The sequence below is a fragment of the Phyllobates terribilis genome, unplaced genomic scaffold (assembly GCF_046119375.1).
Source record: "Phyllobates terribilis strain yellow unplaced genomic scaffold, ASM4611937v1 Scaffold_5__5_contigs__length_657084704, whole genome shotgun sequence".
Taxonomy (NCBI): Eukaryota; Metazoa; Chordata; class Amphibia; order Anura; family Dendrobatidae; genus Phyllobates; species Phyllobates terribilis.
Genome location: NW_027362765.1, coordinates 27,293,420 through 27,315,912, shown reverse-complemented (window position 1 = coordinate 27,315,912; position 22,493 = coordinate 27,293,420). Strand labels below are relative to the sequence as shown.

At 47.6% G+C, this 22,493-nt stretch overlaps 1 pseudogene; it reads right to left on the bottom strand.

Annotated features, from left to right (window-relative positions):
* The window catches only part of LOC141271782 (uncharacterized), a 33,619-nt pseudogene extending 12,682 nt beyond the window's left edge, over positions 1 to 20,937 (bottom strand).
* Positions 20,938 to 22,493: the final 1,556 nt, after the last annotated feature.

Here is a 22,493-nt window from a genome sequence, read left to right as displayed (position 1 = left end):
GCTCAGAGCACACTGTGTGGGGTGAATGCTGCCCGCTGCCCTGCCCAGTCCTGCAGCAGGGAGTGATGGGACGGGGAAGGGGGCTGGCCTCAGCAGACGCGGCTCCCGGCACAGAACATTATGCGGGGTGGCGAGCTGGTCTCAGTGACACAGCTCCCAGCACAGCACATTATAAATGGCTCGGTGGGGTGGGTCAGCGATCTGGCCACAGTGTCGTGGCTCCTGGCATACACTGTGTTAAAGGGAGCCGTGTCTGACCCGGGTGGCGGGTATCAGTTCTGCACTGGAGCAGGGCCCAGGCCTTCTGGTGATATCACTTCCTTGCATGCTCACCTGGGCCTGACACCAGCAGAGGACCTGTAGCTGCAGGTACAGTGTGATTAGTAGTATCCTCCAGTCTATGTCCTAATATAGAGTATTGTAAGGAGTATATACTGATCACTGTAGCAGCTGTTTTGGAACTACTAGATTATTCTGCCCCTCAGAACCGCCTTTGCTGTGTCCCAATATAAGGGAGCTGCCTCCTCATGCTCCTTATTATCTATACTGAAATCTAACCACCATTCTTTTAGGACTTTCTGGAAAGTTTTATTATTAGCTAAAAAAAACCCCTGGAATCTCCATGTACCTTTTGAGAAAAGGTCATGTAAGGAGAGAGAGACCAGCGTATGGTCTGATCTAATTATATCATGAATATTTACGTTGTTCATTCTATTTATCAAATCCTGAGAAACTAAAAGACAGTCTATTCTAGACCAAGTGTTGTGCACTTGTGAAAAGTGACTAAATTTGCGATCTACTGGGTGTGAGTTACACCGTACATCCAACATGTCTGTATGCTCTACAAAAGGGGCTAATATTTTGTCATGCGTTCGTACCATGTCATCTTTTCCTTTTTACCCTGATCTATCTTCCGCGACAATCATAACTGTATTTAGAGCTCCTCCTATAATTATTTTCTTATCTTCATCCTCTAGTATCTGTTTCTTTAAAGAAAGGTTTGTGAATATCATTCGGTGCATAAACGTTATACAGCCTTATTCTCCCAATTGGGCTATCTAGCAACAAATTTATCCTCCCAACATCATCAGCATTGTGTGGAATCACCTTACAATTTACATGTTTACTAATTAATACCAGCACCCCTGCTTTTCTGTTTATGGCTGGAGAGCCCAAAATATCTCTCCCACCCACATCTTATCCATTCTACAGAAATCTTGCTCTTTTAAATGTGTTTCTTGTAATAATGCAATATCTGCCTCAATATTTTTAAGGTGTCTCAAAACAATCATTCTTTTACGTGGAGACTGAAGACCTTTTACATTCCATGTTATTACTTTCATATTATAAGATACCAAAACTAGAACTATAAACTACTATATAAATAATCAAATGCTTCAAAACTTATATCCCTCCCTACCCAAAATTCAACTAAATCAGAGATTTTAAAAAACTTTTAGACTTCGCTTTTTTCACGCATGTATTAACGGGACCTCTGTAATCCCAGAAGAACTTCTTTGCCAGTCCAAATGTTTTGGATTAAGTTCAAAACATCCTTCATCCTCTGTAGGACTAATCCTAATTTCAGCTGTGTCAAGCCTGTCTGCTTGCCATGAAATGGCTGCCTGCATTTGTTGTAGCAATGCAGACACCGTCTGCTCCAGTGATTTTTTAATTTCAGGTGCAAACACCTTTGCTACTTCTGCAGCTAGCGTTTTATAAAGCACATTTAGCCCTGTTAGGTGCTCGTCATCCCCTTCTTCCCCCAATTGTGGAGGAATTACCATTCTTTTTAACGATCGGCGTGTCCGGCGCCATTTTGCTGCACCCGTCCTTCTTAGCTGGCTGTGGTTTACTGGTCAGGGTCCCGTTCCTTGTAATGCTGGAGATTTGTGGGTCTCACCGGCAGGTTTTCTTCCCTGTCGCGCAGAGTTTGCGGTTCCGGGAACCCCATGAGGAGAAGCTAGGTCACGCTTCCCAAATGCGGCGATCGATATTGATCGCGGCATACAGGGGGTTAAACAGTCGGGGGTAGTGGACATTTCTCCTGGCAGTGACAGTCGGGTCTCAGCTGTCATGTAAGCTGAGCTCCCGGCGGCGATGGAACGGGCACAGCTTCTGTACCGCGCATGATGTATCCATACGTCAAAGGTCGGGAAGCTATTCCCAACTATGACATATGGGTAGGTCAAAAGTCATGAAAGAGTTAAAGGCTACCAAGGGGTTTCAGTCTAATATAAGTGAGGCAGGCCGATCCCACCACAATCAAATACATCATACTGAATGAACTCGTAAAAATAGGAGACTGAATAAAAATGTAACATCCCCATAAAGAACATATGTTCTGGGGAAGAAATATAACACTAAACCAGAGTTGCAATCATTTATGGTGGACCATTGGAGCTACTATGAGTTCTGTCCAGAAGAGTAGAGAAGGTAATAGTGCTCCACATTACAGGAGCGATTGTAAAAGTATTCTGTATTCCTTGGTATAGAAAACATAATGGGAAAACTGACATGGACCAGGGGTGGGCAATTAATTTTACAGAGGGGCAACATGAGAGAACGTGACTGTTGTGGAGGGCCGAACCAATTGGCCGAACTTAATTCTGTTCAATATTAATATCAATATATTAATTATAATTATATTATTAATATTAATTGTATCAATTAATATTCAGCAGAAGTATGTTGACATCTCCCTATATACTGTTTGAACTCGAACAAAGTCTCTTCTATATATCGTATGAGCCCCTAAACAGCCCCACAGCCTCTCCCCATGTCCAGCAGGAGAGCCCCACAGCCTCTCCCCATGTCCAGCAGGAGAGCCCCACAGCCTCTCCCCATGTCCAGCAGGAGAGCCCCACAGCCTCTCCCCATGTCCAGCAGGAGAGCCCCACAGCCTCTCCCCATGTCCAGCAGGAGAGCCCCACAGCCTCTCCCCATGTCCAGCAGGAGAGCCCCACAGCCTCTCCCCATGTCCAGCAGGAGAGCCCCACAGCCTCTCCCCATGTCCAGCAGGAGAGCCCCACAGCCTCTCCCCATGTCCAGCAGGAGAGCCCCACATCCCCTCCCCATGTCCTGCAGGAGAGCCCCACATCCCCTCCCCATGTCCAGCAGGAGAGCCCCACATCCCCTCCCCATGTCCAGCAGGAGAGCCCCACATCCCCTCCCCATGTCCAGCAGGAGAGCCCCACATCCCCTCCCCATATCCAGAAGGAGAGCCCCACAGCCTCTCCCCATGTCCAAGATAAGATCACCATAGCCTCCATGTCCAGCCAAACATCTCATACACAAGAAGAAAAAAAGGGAAAAAAAAAAAAGAGAGAACACTACATACCTCGGTTCCATGCCACCGGCGCTCTGTCTCTGGTGTGCTGACTCCACGCAGTACACAGCTGACGCGATGAAATGACGTCATCGCATTAGCTGTTTCACACACTGATTGGTGGAGGAAAGGGCCAGAGGCACCTCCTCCACCAATGCAGTCAGCACAGATGGAGACAGACTTAGAGGAGACAGCGAGAGTGCGGCCACTGTTTTCCAGCCATTCAGCTGTCTCGGACCGCAGGTCGGACTGGAATAGCCAGAGGGCCAGTTGTGGCCCGCGGGCCACACTTTGCCCAGGTCTGACATGGAGTGATACCTAGAAGCCAGGACTTGAGCCATGCCAACACATCTCCTGCAGGTGTGAATATATTACACCCATCAGCCACGCACAGCTTAAGAGATACATCATGGCACAGGTGTGTTTTTTATGCAGTTTATCGCAATCCTCTTTGAAGTTAGTTGGTTTTAAAATAAATTGAAAATTCAGGATAAAGGGAAACTCTGCTGTTATTGTAGAGAAATTCACACTTGGCCCTCACTGCACATTTCATGTTGTCAGTCATAAAAGTGAAGTTTAGCCACAAAGACTGGACCTGGTCTTGTTGGGACCATATGAGCACATTCAGCAGCACAGAAGAAAAGGTAGATTCATCCAATAAGATATCAAGGTTCTACGAAGGTAACAGCATCATTACCCTCCGCTTTCTCTTACTGGCCCATCATAATATGTTTCTTTAAATAATTTCCAAACTTGTCAGCACATGCTACTTATGCTGTCATTTGGCTTAGTAGTTTACAGATCTGGGCAGATAAGGGTCAGCATTTTCTGATGCCAGGAGGTAAGCTCTATAGAAGAAGGGCTTTCAATACCCATAGTAATTTAAAAAGTATTGGGTGGCGGAACATCAGGGATATAACAGCAGAATGGTGATCATATGATTGTCTGATAAAGCAGTGAAAGCTGATGACTGAGAAGAATCTGTGACTTCTCTGTATTTAGTGGTTGCTACTCACCTGGGTAGTCATATGTAGGAATCTCCTCTTTACACCGCTCATCACCCCTCACATATGTCTCTGTAGTATCGATATGGGTCAGATCTTCACCCTGAAACAAATATAGTAAAAGTCACAGATAGATGGAGAAGACACATCTATGATCAGCTCTAATCCTGCTATCTCCACTGTTCTCATTACACAAGTATAAAACATATAATACTGGTGGATAAAACAAGACCTTCACAGCAGTCTACACATCATAGGGGAGATCTCATGACACTTTCTCTCCATCTACCTGATGATCCTGAGGAACACTATGATCTTCTTGTTTACAGTCCTGTGGGAGAAGAGACCAGAAAGATCCCTCTGGTGTTGTCCTCTTACTCGCTAGAACTGGAGAAAAACACAAACAGGGACTAAATTCATTCTTTACATAGAGATAATTATAGGAAGTGTGTATTTAGTCCTGTCTATTACCTGGTGATGTGAAGGGCGGGGGAACCTCCATCATGATGTCCTTGTACAGATCTTGGTGTCCTTCTAAATACTCCCATTCCTCCATGGAGAAATAGATTGCGACATCCTGACATCTTATAGGAACCTGACACATACAATGATATCGTCATCTCCTGTTCCCTCATAGCATTACTATGTAATGTCCCAGCAGTGTCACCTCTCCAGTCAGCAGCTCAATCATCTTGTGGGTGAGTTCTAGGATCTTCTGGTCATTGATATCCTCATGTATCAGGGGGTGAGGTGGAGGCCCCGTGATTGGGCTCAGGGGTCTTCCCCATCCCTCAGACACAGGGGCCTGCCAACGTTCACTAGAGGTCTTCTTCACTACTGTGTAATCCTGGTTATGGAGAGACACATTAATAAATCTCACTACAGACATTTCCAGAGTCCTCACCTTTCCAGTTCTGTCCATCTGTTATTCCCATAGATAAGAATGATGTAATATGATGTCATCAGAATATCTCACCTCTCCAGTAAGCCGGAAGAGGATCTCTAGGGTGAGTTGTAATAGCCTCTCCGCCATTTTGTTCTTGTCCATATCCATTCTTGATGGATAAATCAGAAAAATTATCTGAGAAGATCAGGTATTGTAGTGACCTGAATGTGAAGATGAGCCAATGTAACATCATAGAATCACATGTAATAAATACAATTACAGTAGATAAGAGGAAACATATGATGAGATAACAGAATATAAAATCTACAAATTTTCTCTCGTACGGAGTGGAACATAAGTTGAGTTAGTGACCAAGTCATGTCCTCCATTCTCCCAATCACTAACTATGATGGTCATTGCTTCAACAACTAATTGGACATAGGTATCTCAAGTTTGTTGGGACGGACCAGGAAATACAGAAGGGTGTAGGACTCAAGCAGTGGTGGCACAGGAGTAGTGTGGAATCATTATTGTGTTACTATCTTTACTACATTCATTTTTTTTCCTGACATCTACTAATAAAATTTATATACTTTAAATCACACATCAAAAAGGGGGGGGGGGGGGTCATGAGCCCACAGCCATGTAGAAAGTAACTAAATCTTTATTAGGTAAAAGAAGTCTAGGTACAAAAGATGAACATGGCAGTTTAAATGGCGTCATCTACAGCCCATCCCCAGAGGAAGGCAGGACTGGCGCCATTACAGCAAGTGAGAATACTTATGGGTCGGTGTATGAATCTATTTCCCAACACTGTTATTGCTATTGTTGTATATTCAGCCCACAAAGAAATCATCTAAAATGTCACTATCTATTAATCCATTTAAAAACAAAAAAATCCCAAACAATATGAGATATAGAAAGTAGGCATTAGACCTACCGGTAATAGGTTTTCCAGAAGTCCCTCAATATAGCACCATCAGGACATCATCCTTCATATCCTTGATAGGGACAGGAAATACATAAGAGGTTAAAACGCCCCCTCCCTCCACCCCACTCCAGTGATTTTTCAAGTACCACACCAGGAATGATGTAACTCTATTTTATAAGTCTTCCTACAACCTATGTTAACTTCACATAACTATTTTAGAATATTTAGGGAAGGAATAGAATGGGTGCCGTCATGAGGGACTCCTGGAAACCCCATTACCAGTAGGTCTAATGCCTACTTTCCAGGACGTCCCTTCTGACAGTACCATCAGCAGAATACCAGAGCATACATATTGTTAGGGTGGGACTACTGCCTAGAGGACCTTACTACCGAAGGCCATTTTTTTGACCTGATAAAATGTCCAATTTGTAATGTTTGCAGAAGGTGCTCAGATTTGGTCCACCGATGCTTCTGCTCTTTCTGCCCATGATGTGGATATAGCTCGGGTAGAATGGGCTCTGATATTTTCTGGAGGCGATTTCCCTTCAGCTGAATAGTCCAGACTTATTACAGATGTGACCCAGCTTGTCAATGTTGATTTTGTTGCCTTCTTTCCCCCAAACTGTACGAACAGGTTAGAGTCTATACGCCAGTCCTTCATGACTTCTAAGTTAAGTAGAACCACTCTCCTAACATCCAGAGAGTGGAAGGTTAATTCTTGATCATTCCTATAGTCCTGACAAAAGAAGGGTAAGACAACCTCCTGATTCATATGGAATGGTGTTTCTACCTTTGGCAAGAAAGCTGGGTCTAATCTGAGGATAATACAGTCGTCTAGGCATCTCAAGTAAGGGTCTTTGATTGAGAATGCCTGAATATCCCCTATTCGTCTTGCTGTAGTTATTGCGACTAGGAACATTGTCTTAAATGAGAGAAATTTTATGCTTGATTCTTTAAGAGGCTCGTAAGGCTAGTGAAACGCCTCAGGACCATGTTTAAGTCTCATGGTAGGACGTAAGATTTAATTGTTGGTCTTAACCTTGTTGTGGCTTTAATGAATCTTTCAACCCAAGGATGGCGGGCTAGCAGATAGTCCATGAAAGCACTTAATGCTGCAATCTAAACTTTTAATGTGCTGGGTCTTAGAATTCCTGCAGACGACAGGTTTTGAGAAAGGTCTAATATTTTAGGAAAGTTTGGATTAGAACGCTCTGATGTTGACTGATTCTGTGAACAGAATTATTTCCAAATTTTTTTGTAGATTGCCGATGTCACTGGTTTTCCACTATTTTGCATTGTTGAGATGACCGAATCTGATATCCCTCTAGATCTCAAGATCTGCCTTTCAGGGTCCAGGCCGAAAGGAGAAATTTCACATCGGGGTGGTATATCGGACCCTGGAATAGCAAGTCCTGTCTCTCTGGGAGGATTATTGGATATTCCAGGGACATCTTTTTCAGTAAGGGGAACCAGCTTCTCCTTGGCCAGAAAGGTAGGATTATTATTACCCTGGCCTGGTCCTCCTGAATTTTCCTCAGTACTAACGGTATTAACGGTAAAGGAGAGAAAGCGTAGGCTAGGTTCATGTTACACCTTTGAGATAAGGCGTCTATCTCAGTAGGTCTGTCTCTTGGATTGAGGGAGAAGAATTTTTCCGCCTTTGCATTTTTCCGTGTAGAGAACAGATCCCATTGGTAAATTCCCCTCTCTTAGATTTGATGATCTGGGGAGATCCTGCTTCTGCCAGGTACCTTGTAGGTATTGATAGTTTACGTGAGCCCCCCAGCAACTGTTGCTTGCATTGGTTGTGCCCGTGACGAATGGAGCTTATCTCCACATAACTCCTTCCTGTAGGTTGGCCTCGGCAGTCCACCATTTTAGCGATATCCTCGTTATTTTTGACAAGGATATTCTCTTGTCTAGATACTCCATCTTCATGCTCCAGGTTGATCAAATTTGTTGCTGAAGCTGTCTTGAATGGAATTGGCTCCACCTGACTCCCGGTATGGAAGCTGTCATGAGACCCAGGATTTTAAAACATTCTCGGATGGAGACCTTTGTTTTTCTCCCGAAATCATTGATTCTGACCCCGAGCTCCTTTTGTTTCTTTTCCGGTAGAAAAGACATCTGCTGTTCCGAGTCTAGGAGGATTCCTAAAAAGATTTTCCTTCTTTCTGGGATAAGGCGTGATTTCTCCCAGTTTATAATCCATCCTAGATTTCTTAGGGTCAGGATGGTTGATGTTAGACTGGTCTTTAGCTGTTGCAGAGACTTTGCTAACACAAGGAAGTCGTCTAGATATTGAATTATTAATATCCCTTGTTCTCTAAGAAACGCCATGGCTTCGGCCATTAGCTTGGTAAAGATGCGTGGGGCCGAGGAAAGAGCAAACAGAAGACAAATGAATTGATAATGTAGTATGGAGTCTGCTTTTAGCGTGAACCGTAGAAACTTTTGAGTGTGATGGTGAATAGGAATATGATAATAAGCCTCCTTGAGGTCTATTGTGCACATCACTATGTTCTGTCTGATTAGGGGAATTGTTGACCTGATCAATTCCATTTTGAATCTCTTGTAGACGACTGATCTGTTTAGAGATTTTAGATTTATAATTGTGCGATAATCGCCCCTGGGTTTTTTTTTTATTGAAAAGAGACTTAGAACCGTTCTGCCTCTGGCACTGGTATCACTGCTCCTGAATCTATCGATTTTCTTATGTCCATCAGCAGTCTATTGGAGACCTAAGGAGACTGAGTAGTTAGGTGGAATTTTCCCTGTGAGATCTGTTTGAATTCTATTTTGTAGCTATGTGCAATGGATTGGAAAATCCATGGACTGCTGGAAACTTCCATCCACACCCTGTGGAAATGTTGGAGTCTTTCACCCACTTTCCTGGTGTCATTGTCTACGCATGTTAACATTTGTAATGGGAAGGGGTTTCTCATTTTACCTCCTTTCTGGTAGCTCCACCTACTGGACTTCCCTTTACCAGAATATTCCGTTCTCTGCTGGTAACGTGGCCTCCGAAAGGATGATATTTTCTTAGGTTTTTCCTCTGGGAATCCCTTTTTTTTTTTTGCATCAGAGGCTTTCTCCAGTATTTCATCTAACTCTGGACCAAATACCCGGAGGCCTGAAAAGGGGATGACACATAATTTGCTGTTTCCCGTATGTGTCCGGTAGTTTCGTATTACAGATGGCACATCTCCTTTTCTTAGGAGCTGATGTTGCCGTGTCTTTTTTAGGCATCTCCTTGTCCTAACAAATGACAAGGGATACCAGATATTTACTACCGCAGACAGATGGGAACAAGTGACAAGAAGGGGATTATCCAGCAACTTACTTGGACTGGAGATTCAGCCGTAGTATCAGAGGGACCAGTGGTTAGACCTTCCATTACTGGTGATCTGGCAGTCTGGTAACCTCAGTCCCAACCCCCTCTTTAAATAGCATTTCTCACCTGTCTTCCATCTGAATCAGCAAAAAAAAAAAAAAAAAAAACTGCACTTCCCCTTTAATTCCAGCTCGGCGCATTTTTTTTTTTTTTAAACAAACCAGAAGTGCGTTCCACGGTGGAACGCACGCCGGTTACTAAAGGTCTGCACATCGCTTCCTCTGTAACCGGAAGTGCTGCTTTCTCCATACAGTACAGACCAAAAGTTTGGACACACCTCATTTAAAGATTTTTCTGTATTTTCATGACTATGAAAATTGTACATTTACACTGAAGGCATCAAAACTATGAATTAACACATGTGGAATTATATACTTAACAAAAAAGTGTGAAACAACTGAAAAATAGAATTAGTCCTTACCGGCAATTCGGTTTCTAGAAGCCTTCCACGACAGCATTGGAGGATGTTGTCCACGCCCTATCGGGGGACAGGAACACAGAGGTTAAAAGCCCCTCCCCACCATCAATCCCCAGTGTTTACCAAGATCACCTGGAAAAATGGTTACCTGACAGTTATATGGAATCCATAGGGAGGGAAACTCGTGCTGTCGTGGAAGGCTTCTAGAAACCGAATTACCGGTAAGGACTAATTCTATTTTCTCAATACGCCTTCCACGACAGCATTGGAGGTATACCAACAATATTTTATTAGGGAGGGACAATAGCTTGAAGGACTTTCCTACCAAAGGCTAAATCCCTAATGGACGATAAGTCTAATCTATAATGTTTAGAAAATGTGTGAAGGGAAGACTACGTAGCTGCCCTGCAAATCGGCTCCGTAGAAGCGCCCGCTCTTTTGGCCCAAGAAGTTGATGTGGATCTGGTAGAGTGAGCTTTTAAGGCGATCGGTGGATCAAACTGTTAATTGATATAGGCTTCCTCGATCGCTTTTTTAATCCAGTTTGCTATAGTGGATTTAGCTGCCTTCCTTACCCTGTTATGCCCTGAGTGTTGTATGAATAGGTTTTCATCCAATCTCCAAGACTCAGTCTGTTGCAGCTAATAAAGAACAACTCTGCGGACATCTAAGAGATGGAACTCTGCTTCCTTTGAATTAGAAGGCTTCTGGCAGAAGGAGGGAAGGATGACCTCCTGGGAACGATGGAAATCTGTAACGACCTTTGGGAGAAAGGAAGGGTCAAAACGAAGAGTAATTCTATCTTCAGTCACAGTCATGTAAGGTTCTCTGATGGAGAGAGCTTGCAGTTCTCCTACTCTCCGTGCAGAAGTGATGGCTACTAAAAAGGCAGTCTTATGAGAGAGAGTCTGTATTATGCTGGAGGACAGAGGCTCGAAGGGAGAGAGGGTTAGACCCCAGAGCATCACATTAAGATCCCAGGATGGGACATGGGATCGAATTTTTGGGTGAAGTCTGAGTGCCGAAGTTATGAATCTTTTGATCCATCTGTGAGAGGCCAAATCTTGGTCGAATATGGAACTTAGGGCTGAAATCTGCACCTTGAGAGTACTAGGTTTGAGACCCAACTCCAATCCATTCTGTAAAAAAATCAAGCATCCGAGCAATGTTGGGGTGTGAGGTGTCAGGAATATCCGGGGCATACCATGATAGGAATCTTTTCCATATTTTGCCATATATAGCATTGGTTACTGGTTTCCTACTTTGTTGAAGAGTTTTTATAACCTTTTCAGAGAGACCTTTGGATTTTAAGATCTCTGCTTCAGTAACCAGGCTGCAAGATTTAGCCACTGAGAATTTGGGTAAAATAGGGGACCTTGTGAGAGAAGGTCGTTGACCGGTGGAAGTATCACAGGACCGTCCAGGCAAAGTTCCGTGATGGCGCCGAACCAAGGTCTTTTGGGCCACAGAGGGGCCACTAGAATTGTTGCCACCCCCTCTAACCTGACTTTCTGGACAGTTCTTGCTATCAGAGGAATTGGAGGAAACGCATACACCAGTTTGAAATGCCAGGGATGGGCTAATGCATCTAGATTCATGGCATTGTCTCTTCTGTCCAATGAAAAGAAGAGGGGAAGTTTTGCGTTTAGGAGACTGGCAAAGAGATCTACTTCGGGGAGACCCCATTTTGCTACCAGTGACTGGAATATTTGAGGATTCAAGCTCCACTCTCCTGGCTGAATGTCTTCCCTGCTCAGAAAGTCTGCTTGAATGTTGTTTGAGCCTTTCAGGTGGATCGCCGAAATTGACAGGAGATGATGTTCTGCCCAGGAAAATATTCGACTTGCGATTTGTTTTAAGCTGTCTACCCTTGTACCTCCCTGATGACGCAGGAAGGCGACTGTAGTCACATTGTCCGAGAGTATCTTGATGTGAGTACCCTGGATTAGGTTGACTGCTGCTCTGAGCGTTTTTTCTACTGCCTTCAGCTCCCTGAAGTTGGAGGATCTGGCACTGATCCTGGGACTCCATCTGCCTTGAAAAGGAGTCTGGGCCACCATGGCACCCCATCCTCGTATACTGGCATCAGTAGTCACTGTGATTAGAGGGTCCTGGGTCCAAGAAATCCCCTTCTGAAGATTTTGGGTGCTTAACCACCAAGAAAGGTAAGCTTTTACCCGGCCAGGAGTCCTGGACCGTTTGTTTAATGAGTCCCTTTGTCTGTTCCATGATTTTAGGATATGATCCTGGAGAGACCTTGAGTGGGCCTGAGCCCATGATACTGACTGGATACAGGCCGTTATTAACCCCAATACAGACATTGCCGTTCACAATGTTGTATTCTTCTGGTGTTTGAAATTTGAGATCTTGGTTCTGAGAGCAGTTTGATGCTCCAATGGAAGCAAGGACATTTGTCTGTTGGAGTCCAGTAAGACACCAAGGAACTTCCTCCTCGACGAAGGAAGGAGTTCCGACTTTCCCAGGTTCAGAACCCAACCTAATGAGCGGAGGGTTTTTAGGGCTATGGAGACATGAAGATTGAGAATCCCCACTGAAGGGGCGACGATCAGCATGTCATCCAGGTATGGAATTATGCAGACCCCTTGTTTCCGGATGAGTGCAATGACTTCCGCCATAATCTTCATAAACATCCGAGGTGCTGAAGAGATGCCGAAGGGCAGTACGTTGTACTGGTAGTGTTCTGCTATGTTGTCCCTGGAAATCGCAAAGCGCAGGAACTTTCTGTGGGTCGGATGAATCGGCACGTGGAAGTATGCATCTTTTAGGTCTATGGTTGCCATGACATAATCCTTCCCTATTAGGGGAATAGTTGACCTTATGGACTCCATCTTGAATCGCCTGTATTTGATGTGATGGTTTAGGGATTTCAGGTTGATTATGATGCGTGGGATGCCTGATTGTTTCTTTATTAGAAACATTTTTTGAGTAGTGACCTGTACCCTCCTGGCCAGGGGGGACCAGAGACACTGCTCCGGATTTTAGCAGGTTTTGTAAACCGACTGAGAGAAACTCCCAAGCCCCCCGAGAGGGAAGGAACGTGACCCTCAGGACCCGACTCTCGAATTCCAATAGAAGACCCCCCTTGATAGTATTGAGGATCCATTGGCAGGAAGAAATTGCCTGCCACTGGGGAAAGAAATCCGAGAGACGCCCCCCTACACGGCGCAGGTCATTGCTTGTCCTGCTGCTGGTGTTGTTGCTGGGGAACAAGGATGTTACGACCACTGCCTCCCTTAGGATAGCTCCAGTGCCCAGACTTTCCTTTTCCTCTATATTGTGAGGGGGTGACTCTGGGAAAGTCGAAAGGGACGTTTTTTAGGTTGTTTCTGTTCAGGAAGGGCTTTCTTCCTATCCGAGGCCTTCTCCAGGATATCATCCAGTGCTGGCCCGAATACATATTTCCCTTGAAATGGAATGGAACAGAGTTTAATCTTAGAGGTAACATCCCCCACTCCATGTTTTGAGCCACAGCGCACGGCGGGCAGTATTGAATAGGACAGCTGCTCTAGCCGCGATCAGGACTGATTCAGCCGAGGCGTCCGCTAAGAAGCCCATGGCGTTTTGAAGGAGAGGGATGGAGTCTAGCAGGTCTGCCCTGGAGGTGCCCTGAGACAGATGTTCCTCTAGTTGGGCCAGCCACTTGAAGAGGGATCTGGCCACACAAGTCGATGAAATATTCATATTGAGAGAGGCAGAAGAGGTTTCCCATGATTTTTTAAGGACACTTTCCATTTTCCGGTCTAATGGGTCCTTCAGTTGGGATGAATCCTCAAAGGGAAGTGAGGTTTTCTTCACAACCCTTGCCACTTGGATGTCCACCTTAGGGACGTCCCAATCAAATTCCTCACCTTCCAACGGAAATCAGTGCTTTAATTCTGAAGGGGTGGTGAGTCGATTTTCTGGGGATTCCCATTCCTGTCGGATGAGATCTCTAATGACCTCATGAACAGGAAACCCAGTCTGCTTTTTTGATCTAAGGTCCCTAAACATTTCATCTTGAACGGAACAGGGGACCTCAACTTCCTCCAGCCCAATAGTGCCTCTAACTGCATCCGATAATTCTCGTAAGTTGTCCAAGGAAAAATAGTATATTCCGGTTTCAACTTTTTTGGCGGGCCCTAAGGATGCTACTTCATCCAATTTGTCAGAGGCAGAGCTACTAACATCAATAGAGACTACATCTAACTCTTGGATCTTCCTCTTCTTAGGGGGAGATGGCCTGGAGGAGGAGTAGACAGGCAGATCTAAGTTCCTCAATTAGAGAGGGATTTTCTTCCTTAATTATTCTATCTATTTCTTCTTATAAGATGAGGATAACTTTTTAGCGCAGATGCCACATCTACGGGGCTGGTCTTTATCTTTCTTAGAAGCAGGGGCCTTGTCTTCCTAAGAAAGGGGAAGAGAAGGGGACCCATGTAACTAGAAGGAGGGGAGATCTAGTGTCATCTAAAGGAGAGGCTAAGATAACCCCTTAGTGACCACCCAGGTACTACTCACTGTAGCCGAGGGCGTGCTGGGCTCTGCAGATGCAGGGATACTGGATCTGTCACCTTCCATGGCGGAGATAGCCCTACCTTTGGCGTCTTTAGGTGGGTTTTTATATGGAAAAACCGTGCCTCCCAGCAAGGGACCTCAGTCCCCTCCCCCTACCAGTCACTTTGAGGGCCACTTCGATTCGATATGGGCCTTGCCGGCCCTGGGACACGCTCAATCTCAGCGTCCCGGCATGGAGCACACAGGCCGGAAGCAGGGCCTGTGGTGACGTCACTCAGGTGTGCGCGTGCCCAGACCGCGCCTGCTGGCTCTGGGAGCGCCCACACCATGCGTCCCAGCGTGGAATGCACATGCCGGAAGAGACAGGACCTGCGCTGACGTCACTTCTGGTACGCGCCCAGAACGCCGGCGGAAGGAGGAGATGCCGGGGAGCTGGAGCAGGCCCCCGGCATAAACACACCCGGCTTGCTTTACCCTCTATGGGGAGCAGGAAGCCAGGAACGGTCCCAATGGGAACAGCATGGAGGGAGCGCCCCGACCAACCACTGCCCGGCAAGTATAGCCTGATACAATGCTGCCTGCTGGCCGACAGCACTGCAGGACCTCTCCATGCCCCCAAGGGGGACAGGAAAACACTGGGGATTGATGGTGGGGAGGGGCTTTTAACCTCTCTTTGTTTCTGTCCCCCGATAGGGTGTGGACAACATCCTCCAATGCTGTCGTGGAAGGCGTAATAAGAAATATGTTTTATATTCTAGGTTCTTCAAAGTAGCCACCTTTTGCTTTGATGACTGCTTTGCACACTCTTGCCATTCTCTTGATGAGCTTCAAGAGGTAGTCACCAGAAATGGTCTTCCAACAATCTTAAAGTTCCCATAGATGCTTAGCACTTGTTTGCCCTTTTGCCTTCACTCTGCGGTCCAACTCACCCCAAACCATCTCAATTGGGTTCAGGTCTGGTGCCTGTGGAGGCCAGGTCACCTGGCGTAGCACCCCATCACTCTCTTTCTTAGTCAAATAGCCCTTACACAGCCTGGAGGTGTGTTTGGGGTCATTGTCCTGTTGAAAAATAAATGATGGTCCAACTAAACGCAAACCGGATGGAATAGCATGCCGCTGCAAGATGCTGTGGTAGCCATGCTGGTTCAGTATGCCTTCAATTTTGAATAAATCCCCAACAGTGTGACCAGCAAAGCACCCCCACCCCCACACCATCACACCTCCTCCATGCTTCATGGTGGGAACCAGGCATGTAGAGTCCATCCGTTCACCTTTTCTGCATCCCACAAAGGCACGGTGGTTGGAACCAAAGATCTCAAATTTGTACTCATCAGACCAAAGCAGATTTCCACTGGTCTAATGTCCATTCCTTGTGTTCTTTAGCCCAAACAAGTCTCTTCTGCTTGTTGCCTGTCCTTAGCAGTAGTTTCCTAGCAGCTATTTTACCATGAAGGTCTGCTACACAAAGTCTCCTCTTAACAGTTGTTGAAGAGATGTGTCTGCTGCTAGAACTTTGTGTGGCATTGACATGGCCTCTAATCTGAGCTGCTGTTAACCTGCGATTTCTGAGGCTGGTGACTTGGATAAACTTATCCTCAGAAGCAGAGGTGACTCTTGGTCTTCCTTTCCTGGGGCTGTCCTCATGTGAACCAGTTTCTTTGTAGAGCTTGATGATTTTTGCAACTGCACTTGGGGACACATTCAAAGTTTTCCCAATTTTTCGCACTGACTGACCTTCATTTCTTAAAGTAATGATGGCCACTCGTTTTTCTTTACTTAGAATTTGTATTATGACAAGAAAAGCAGCTAAGAGTCTATTCAGTAGGACTATCAGCCGTGTATCCACCTGACTTCTGCACAACACAACTGATGGTCCCAACCCCATTTATAAGTCAAGAAATCCCACTTATTAAACCTGACAGGGCACACCTGTGGAGTGAAAATCATTTCCGGTGACTACCTCTTGAAGCTCATCAAGAGAATGCCAAGAGTGTGCAAAGCAGTCATCAAAGCAAAAGGTGGCTACTTTGAAGAACCTAGAATATAAGACATATTTTCAGTTGTTTCACACTTTTTTGTTAAGTATATAATTCCACATGTGTTAATTCATAGTTTTGATGCCTTCAGTGTGAATGTACAATTTTCATAGTCATGAAAATACAGAAAAATCTTTAAATGAGAAGGCGTGTCCAAACTTTTGGTCTGTACTGTACTTGTGGCAGCAGCTGGAACCCAGAGCACCCTCTGCGGAGGAGAAGGTTCCTCTCCGGAGCCTCCGCACCTACCAGAAAAAGCTGAGGGACCTTTGTTCAGCTGGGTGTCGGCCTTCAGACCATGGCAGAACGGAGGGGAGGAATGCGAGGATCCCGTCGCGATCCTCGTGCGTCTGGCTTCAGGAACTCCAGCCCCTGGTACATGTGAATCCTCTTTTGTGTCCGTCCCTGGGACAGGAAGAACACTGGAGTGGAGAGAGGGGCCTTTTAACCTCTTGTGTGTTTCCTGTCCCTATCAAGGCTATAAAGGACAACCTCCTGATGGTGCTGTCAGGAGGGACGTCCTGGAAAAACACACTATGGTGAGGAGGTATGTCAGCTATATCTGTAGACAGTGGAAATAGAAGCCCATATGATAATGTGTATAGCTGAAGGCTTTTTTCACTCTATAAATGGACGATGTTGATGACATCACACACTCCCAGAATGCTAGAAGGCTAATGCAGTGAGAACAAGTGTCCCCAAATGATGTATAGCGCATGTACCCCGGCAGCAGGATCTTCTAGGGCGCATGCGCAGGTATTCCAGAGATAAGAGGTCAAGATTTATACATGTGTCCTGGGCCTGAGATAATGTCAAGATGTCTAAAGCAGCGCCCCGTACTGGTGCATGCGCAGCACGAGTCCATCGATGCCGAGCGCGCACCCCCGCTGTCACAGCAACAGTCAGTTGCCAGTAGGAGGCGCCCGCACGGTACAGCAGCATAAGATATTACTGCAGTTTACAATTTAATTAATACGCCCTGGCGATTGCCGCCACCACACAGGCTGTGCGGGCGCAATCGCTGCTGGGTGTCAGCAGATAGTACTGGGTGTCATCTGTGGCAATGTGCAGGGAGCGGTCCCGCACCGCTCCCTACACATTAACCCCCGGAATGCTGGGATCAAAGTCGATCACAGCATTCCGGAGGTGAGCGCCAGTACTCCCCTCTTCCCCGGTGTCCCACGCTGTATGAGGCTGGGTCCCGTGGGTGTCATGGTGACCCGGATGTCGTCATGACAACATCTGGGTCACCAGACAGCCGGAAGATACTTTGATCATGTGCAGTGCACGATCAAAGTATCTTCTGTCTCTGCAGCGCTGACACCCAGTATAGCACAGGGATGGTGCTCCATCCCTATGCTATACAGGCGATCAGAGTAAAAAAAAAGTGAAAGTCCCATAGTGGGACAAAGTATAAAAGTAAAAAAATAAAAAAAAATAAAAAGTGTTAGAAAATGAAAAAAATAAAAATAAAAAATCCCCAAAAAATAAAAATATAATGTACCATCAATGTACCCACAGGGAGGAGGTAACGAGAAGCTTAAGAAGCTGACCGAGTACTGCAAGGTATGTGTCCAGGAGATCTGATTGTCCCAACCTGGATTCTTTTGTGTGTTCACTGATGGTAAGAGAAGCAGATTTGTATTCCAACAGCTGGGGCTGTGGTCTCTTAGGCTATGTGCCCACGATGCATTTTTCAAGCGTATACACTGCGGAATTTCCGCAGCGTAAACGCTTGGTAAACCTTCCCCCATGGTCTCCAATGCAATTCCGCACTTTCAATGCCCATGCTGCGGATTTTTCCGCAGCATTTATGCTGCGCTCAAAAATCCACAGCATGTCCCTTAATTTTGCGGAAGCGCTGCGTTTTTGCCGCCATTGACTTGCATTAAAACACGCTAATTCCGCAAGACTGCATCTGTACTTGCGTAACTGGGGCGTTCTAATGTGCGGATGGTACCCGGGTGTGGAGGACAGGAGAGTATCATCCACACCCAGGTACCATAAAAAAAAGAATTAAATAAAAAATAAAGATTATATTCCCCATTCCGTCGGCCCCAGGACTCCTTCTCTTCGCATACCGACAGATCGCGCAGGACTGAAGGACCTGCGCTGAAGTCACAGTCATGTGACTGCAGGTCTTTCCAGTACATCGTAGCGCAACCTGCTGGCAGCCAGCACAGGAGCACAGCAAGTCTCGGGGGCCATCGAAAGGCAAGTATAGGTTTATTTTATTATTTTTAACCACTCTCTCGGGTAACACTATATAAATCCATGCCGTTTGCATGGATTTATATAGCGTGACCTAGTTGTCAAAAGCACTTTCCAAGTGATGCTAATCGCTTGGAAAGCGCTTGTCAACCCGCATGCGGAAATGCCAGTGAAGAATGCTTCACATCCGCATGTCCCTGGCAGGAAAACGCATTTACAATCCGCATGCGTTTTTTTCTGCCAGGGAGATGCAGAAACGCTCAGGAAAAAATCCTGAGCATTTCTGCATCGTGGGTACATAGCCTTATCCCCTTTACGACACGGGACGTAATAGTACACTCCATGTTGTAACTCCCCGGTTCAGCTCGGGCTCCAGCGCTGAGCCCGCACTGGACTGGGCACATGTCAGCTGATTTATACAGCTGACATGTGCCAGCGACAGCCGGGGGTGGAGTCACGATCTACCCGTGGCTGTTGACTAGTTAAATGCCGCTGTCAATCTCTGCCAGCGGTACTTAACTTGTGCTTCCGGGCAGCGCGTCACTTACCCCACCCATCGGTGACCCGTCACATGATCGCGGGTCACCGATGGGTTGGCATGACAACCCCGGGTCAGCAGCAGACTTCTGTGGTTGTCATGTCCAGATTGCTATGAGCGCCGCTCAGTGACCAGCGCTCATAGCAAGTGAGCAAATCTGATATATACAGGCGATCTGCTCATCTGCTAAAAAATAACCAATATATGTTTGGGGTCTATAAACTCGTAATGGCCTGGAGAATAATAATGGCAAGTCAGTTTTAGCATTCAGTGAACGTGGTAATAAAAAAAAAGAAAGAATAAAAAAACAAAACCAAGCAACTGTGCAATTGCACTTTTTTGCAATTTCACCGCATTCGGAATTCTTTTCCCGTTTTCCAGTACATGATATAGTAAAACCAATGAGGTTGTTCAAAAGTACAACTCGTCCCGCAAAAAATAAGCCCTCACATGGCCATATTAACAGAAAGAAAAGAAAAAAAAAAAGTTATGGCTCTGGGAACAAGGGGAGCAAAAATACAAAACGCTCCGGTCATTAAGGGGTTAATCTCTCTCTCTGCAGGGGCTGATACAATAGAGAATCAACAGCCATTCACCAAATCATCATACAACAAGGGAAGAGTCACTGTACAGACTGATGTGAACGACGGCTCATGTGCCCTGAACTATGAAATAATACGTCTGGTATAATTAACAATAAATGCTGTGTCGTCACAGAGGGGGTCCTGTTACTTGTGTGGGGCTGTGTGCTGGAGGGGTCTGTATGGGGAAGGAGGGTGTCGTGTTACTTGCATGGGGCTGTGTGCTGGGGGTCTGTATGGGGAAGGAGGGGGTCGTGTTATTTGCATGGGGCTGCGTGCTGGGGGTCTGTATGGGGAAGGAGGGGGTCGTGTTATTTGCATGGGGCTGCGTGCTGGGGGTCTGTATGGGGAAGGAGAGGGTCGTGTTATTTGCATGGGGCTGCGTGCTGGGGGTCTGTATGGGGAAGGAGAGGGTCGTGTTATTTGCATGGGGCTGTGTGCTGGGGGGCTGTATGGGGAAGGAGGGGGTCGTGTTACTTGCATGGGGCTGTGTGCTGGGGGTCTGTATGGGGAAGGAGGGGGTCCTGTTACTTGTGTGGGGCTGCATGCTGGGGGTCTGTATGGGGAAGGAGGGGGTCATGTTATTTGCATGGGGCTGTGTGCTGGGGTTTGTATGGGGAAGGAGGGGGTCGTGTTACTTGCCTGGGGCTGCGTGCTGGGGGTCTGTATGGGGAAGGAGGGGGTCCTGTTACTTGTGTGGGGCTGCATGCTGGGGGTCTGTATGGGGAAGGAGGGGGTCATGTTATTTGCATGGGGCTGTGTGCTGGGGTTTGTATGGGGAAGGAGGGGGTCGTGTTACTTGCCTGGGGCTGCGTGCTGGGGGTCTGTATGGGGAAGGAGGGGGTCATGTTACTTGCATGGGGCTGGGGGTCTTCTAAAATCCCTCCTCAGATCACTCACACTGAGTCCTGTGTCCTCATCCCACCTGCACAGGCTCCATGGTGCAGCCCCTCAGTCCTCACCTTCCCAGCAGCCTCAGCACAACACAGCTTCCTGGTGTCCGGTCTTCACTCACTGGACTGAAGGAGGCCCCGCCCCGCCCCTTCCAGTGACATCATCCCCTCAAAGAATCACCTCCACTCTAGACACTACCAACACCACATATATGGCTGTGTGCACAGGACCTGTGATGAGGTCACAGGAGGGGAGGAGTCAGGGGTCACATGATCAGGGGCCTCAGTGGATGCAGGACTCTGCTGTGCTGGTTGTCATGGTGCTGGATGAGGTGAAGTTTATGTGTGGGGTCAGGAGGGGTTTACAGTGTGGATGTAGCAGAGCCGCGTGTGTATGAGGTGTACGGAGCGGAGCCGCGCGTGTACGAGGTGTACGGAGCGGAGCCGCGTGTGTACGAGGTGTACGGAGCAGAGCCGTGTGTGTACGAGGCGTACGGAGCAGAGCCGCGCGTGTACGAGGCGTACGGAGCAGAGCCGCGCGTGTACGAGGTGTACGGAGCAGAGCCGCGCGTGTACGAGGTGTACGGAGCAGAGCCGCGTGTGTATGAGGTGTACGGAGCAGAGCCGCGTGTGTACGAAGCAGAGCCGCGTGTGTACGAGGTGTACGGAGCGGAGCCGCGTGTGTACGAGGTGTACGGAGCGGAGCCGTGTGTGTACGAGATGTACGGAGCAGAGCCGCGCGTGTACGAGATGTACGGAGCGGAGCCGTGTGTGTACGAGGTGTACGGAGCGGAGCCGCATGTGTACGAGGTGTACGGAGCGGAGCCGCATGTGTACGAGGTGTACGGAGCGGAGCCGCGTGTGTACGAGGTGTATGGAGCGGAGCCGCGTGTGTACGAGGTGTACGGAGCAGAGCCGCGTGTGTACGAGGTGTACGGAGCGGAGCCGCGTGTGTACGAGGTGTACGGAGCGGAGCCGCGTGTGTACGAGGTGTACGGAGCGGAGCCGCGTGTGTACGAGGTGTACGGAGCAGAGCCGCGTGTGTACGGAGCAGAGCCGTGTGTGTACGAGATGTACGGAGCAGAGCCGCGCGTGTACGAGATGTACGGAGCGGAGCCGTGTGTGTACGAGGTGTACGGAGCGGAGCCGCATGTGTACGAGGTGTACGGAGCGGAGCCGCATGTGTACGAGGTGTACGGAGCGGAGCCGCGTGTGTACGAGGTGTATGGAGCGGAGCCGCGTGTGTACGAGGTGTACGGAGCAGAGCCGCGTGTGTACGAGGTGTACGGAGCGGAGCCGCGTGTGTACGAGGTGTACGGAGCGGAGCCGCGTGTGTACGAGGTGTACGGAGCGGAGCCGCGTGTGTACGAGGTGTACGGAGCAGAGCCGCGTGTGTACGGAGCAGAGCCGTGTGTGTACGAGGTGTACGGAGCGGAGCCGCGTGTGTACGAGGTGGACGGAGCGGAGCCGCGTGTGTACGAGGTGGACGGAGCGGAGCCGCGTGTGTACGAGGTGGACGGAGCGGAGCCGCGTGTGTACGAGGTGGACGGAGCGGAGCCGCGTGTGTACGAGGTGGACGGAGCGGAGCCGCGTGTGTACGAGGTGGACGGAGCGGAGCCGCGTGTGTACGAGGTGGACGGAGCGGAGCCGCGTGTGTACGAGGTGGACGGAGCGGAGCCGCGTGTGTACGAGGTGGACGGAGCGGAGCCGCGTGTGTACGAGGTGGACGGAGCGGAGCCGCGTGTGTACGAGGTGGAC